The 3,921-nt window shown below is 42.3% G+C and overlaps 1 long non-coding RNA gene across 1 annotated transcript; it reads right to left on the bottom strand.

The window, feature by feature from the left end:
• Positions 1-465: 465 nt before the first annotated feature.
• LOC123602350 lies at positions 466-2,021 on the bottom strand. The gene is made up of 2 exons (XR_006714452.1): positions 1,921-2,021; positions 466-969 (listed from the first exon to the last, which is right to left on the bottom strand). It is a non-coding gene; the product is annotated as an uncharacterized LOC123602350 (long non-coding RNA).
• Positions 2,022-3,921: the final 1,900 nt, after the last annotated feature.

Raw genomic sequence — 3,921 nt, 5'->3', positions numbered from 1 at the left:
GATGAATGGTAAGGAGTATAAGCTAGCCCTCCTGGGGTTTCTTTTTTTCAAAATTGTAATTGCAGTGCAGTTAACATACAGTGTTATGTTAGCTTCAGGTGTAGAATATGGTTATTCTTCACTTCCATATATCACCCTGTGCTCATCACAAGTGCACCCTTCACGTGTTTCATTCATCCCCCACCCACCTCCCCTTGGGGGACTACCAGTGTGTCGGTGTATTCTCTGTAGTCAAGAGTCTGTTTCTTGGTTTGTCTCTCTTGTTTTTCCTTTTGCTCATTTGTTTTGTTTCTTAAATCCCACATACGAGTGGCATGATATGGTATCTGTCTTTCTCTGACTGATTTCACTTAGCATAACTTTCTAGCTCCATCCATGTCCAGAAGGGTCCCAGCCCTTCTGTTGTGAATTTCTTAAGTCCCCTCTAACCACTGGCCTCCCAGCCTCCCTTTCTTGTCCTTTAAAACTGCCCTTGGACCTGCTTTATTTATCAGAACTTCAGGACTGCCTGCTGGTCCTTGATGAATTCTTACAAGTAGTTCACAGAAACTCTCTGAGGCTTTTTAAGTCTCCGAGATGGAGACATGAATGCAGGGAGCAGCTGTTGAAAGGCTCACACAGATGGAGGATGGAAGGCAGGAGCTCACGAGCCTCTGTCAGGGAGACAGCCTCTCTGTGCCCCCAGGAACTTTATCTTCAAACATTTGTTCTAGTCCTCAGCTTGTCCATTCTCTGGTTCACGCAGTGATTCAGAGACCGTTCAGGTTGCAGAAAGGAGGGCTCAAGTTATTCATGCCATGTGGGAAAGCCTCTACATCCCCACTGTTGCCGTGGCGGCTTCTCACCTGGACACTTACTCTTGTGCCTCAACGTTGTGTCCACCACAGAAAGGTGACTAATCAGATTAGATTATGTCCCCTTCTCATTTCAGCCCAATGGTTCTCACTTGTTAAGGTGCATCAGAATCACCTACGGGCTTGTTAAAACCCAGGGGGCTGGACCTCACCTGCAGGACTCTGACCCCTTGTCTCCCATGCACTCTTGGAGCATTTCTAATGAGTTTCCAGATAATTCTGCTGACGCTGCTGGGCCAGATATTAAACTGTGAAATCCTTGCTTTACACCATTTAATGGCTTCCTGTGATAGAGTAAACTCTGAACTTTGCCTGTGATCTGGGCTCTGCTTACCTCACTGATTCCATCTTCTTCCACTCCCCCTTGTCACTTCCCGCCCTCCCTGCCAGACGTCTGTGGGCTTCTCAACTCCTGCTTAGCCTCAGGACCTTTGCGCATACCATCCCACTTTCCTGAAATGGCCTGTCCCCAGATGGGTGCGTGGATTACTTTTTTTTTTTTTTTTTAATGTTCAGGTCTCTTTTTAAACATCGTTATCTTCAGAAAAACATGCCATGGCCACCCAATCTAGAGAAGCCCTCCATCCCCTCCTTACATCTCCAACCTAGATATTTTGTATTTTATTCCTCTCTGGTATTCCTTTTCATACAATTTATCATAGCCGATGTTATCTTGTTTATTTATCTAAATTATTTTCTTCTATATTTCTATGCCTTTGTAATTGCTTGGTACATAGGAGGGACTAACATGTTTTTGGGGGGGCTTGGGGAAGTGTGAATAAATGAGAAAGTTGCTCCATGGAGGTATATACATAGAAGTATGTGTCTAGTGGATAAAAGAGTAGATTATGCTTGGAAGGGGGCTTAAAATGAGGGGTAGAAATAATCTCCAGGGTCCATTACAGTTGTAGTATCCAAGAGCCTTTCCTGCATAGCATAAATTTTACTGATTTATTTGCTTAGTTTCTCCTTTATGCTTAATGTTCTACCACTGTGTGTCAGTCTTACTTTGTTGTAAGTTTCTTATTTTTAAATTTTTTTATATAAACTGCACAAGCAGACTCACCTGTCCATACAGCACAGTCTTCTTCCCTCAATATGAGGAAAAGGGGCACTGAGTGTACATCTTTGTGTTAGTCTTTCTGTAACTCCAGCTTCTAGGGGCTGGACTCGCTTCTTGGACAGTGTGGTGGAAGGAACAATCAGAACCAGAAGGGGTAAGTAGGGGACAGGCTGGGATCACTGTCAGAATTGAAAGGCACCCCAGATTGAGGAAAGTCTGCTTTATGATGACTTTCTCCCTCTGATGTCATTGTTGCCATTATGTTGTGTTCCTCCTGGTCTCTGAGCAGAGGGCAGAGAAAATGCTTTGGGAGGAGACCTACCACATACCAGGTTTACTAGATTTAAAGTCTGATTCTGCCTTTGAATGCTTTAGGGCACATTAGGTAACAAAAACAGGCCTCAGTTTTCTCATTTTTAAAGTGGTAATAACATACTGATGTCCAGAGTGCCACCCCCAGCCTCTGTCCTCACGTTTGTGCTTCGTGACACCCCCTGGTCTGTAACTCACCAAAGTGGATTACCATGACAGTGCTGACAAGGCAGAGATTTCTTTTTTTTTAAATTTTTTTTTATTTTTTAAAATTTACACCCAAATTAGTTAGCATATAGTGCAACAATGATTTCAGGAGTAGATTCCTTAGTGTCCCTTACCCATTTAGGCCATCCCCCCTCCCACAACCCCTCCAGTAACCCTGTTTTTTCTCCATATTTATGAGTCTCTTCTGTTTTGTCCCCCTCCCTGGTTTTATATTATTTTTGTTTCCCTTCCCTTATGTTCATCTGTTTTGTCTCTTAAAGTCTTCATATGAGTGAAACCATATGATTTTTGTCTTTCTCTGACTAATTTCACTTAGCATAATACCCTCCAGTTCCATCCACTTAGTTGAAAATGGCAAGATCTCATGCTTTTTGATTGCCGAGTAATACTCCATTGTGTATATATACCACATCTTCTTTATCCATTCATCCATCGATGGACATTTGGGCTCTTTCCATATTTTGGCTATTGTTAATAGTGCTGCTATAAACATGGGGGGTGCATATGTCCCTTCGAAACAGCACACCTCTATCCTGTGGATAAATGCCTAGTAGTGCAATTGCTGGGTCATAGGGTAGTTCTATTTTTAGTTTTTTGAGGAACCTCCATACTGTCTTCCAGAGTGGCTGCACCAGCTTCCATTCCCATCAACAGTGCAAAAGAGATCCCATTTCTCCGCATCCTTGCCAACATATGTTGTTGCCTGAGTTGTTAATGTCAGCCATTCTGACAGGTGTGAGGTGGTATCTGAGTGTGGTTTTGATTTGTATTTCCCTGATGATGAGTGATGTTGAGCGTTTTTTCATGTGTCAATTAGGTATCTGGATGTTTTTTTTGGAGAAGTGTCCATTCATGTCTTTTGCCCATTTGTTCTCTGGAATATTTGTTTTTTGGGTGTTGAGTTTGGTAAGTTCTTAATAGATTTTGGATACTAACCCTTTATCTGATATGTCATTTGCAAATATCATCTCCCATTCTGTCATTTGCCTTTTAGTTTTGCTGATTGTTTCCTTCGCTGTGTTGTAGCCTTTTATTTTGATGAGGTCCCTGTAGTTCATTTTTGCATTTGTTTCCCTTGCCTCCAGAGATGTGTTGAGTAAGAAGTTGCTGTGGGCACGATCAGAGAGGATTTTGCTTGCTTTCTCCTCGAGGATTTTGATGGCTTCCTGTCTTACATTTAGGTCTTTCATCCATTTTGAGTTTATTTTTGTGTATGTTGTAAGAAAGTGGTCAGGTTTATTCTTCTGCATGTCACTGTCCACTTTTCCCAGCACCACTTGCTGAAGAGACCATCTTTATTCTATTGGATATTCTTTCCTGCTTTGTCAAAGATTAGTTGGCCATACAGTTGTGGGTCCATTTGTGGGTTCTCTATTCTGTTCCATTGATCTGTCCTTGTGCCACTACCATACTGTCTTGATGATTATGGCTTTGTAGTATAGCTTGAAGTCTGGTATTGTGATG

This window comes from Leopardus geoffroyi, chromosome D1, assembly GCF_018350155.1.
Source record: "Leopardus geoffroyi isolate Oge1 chromosome D1, O.geoffroyi_Oge1_pat1.0, whole genome shotgun sequence".
NCBI lineage: Eukaryota > Metazoa > Chordata > Mammalia > Carnivora > Felidae > Leopardus > Leopardus geoffroyi.
This window is presented reverse-complemented; position numbering and strand designations above follow the sequence as displayed.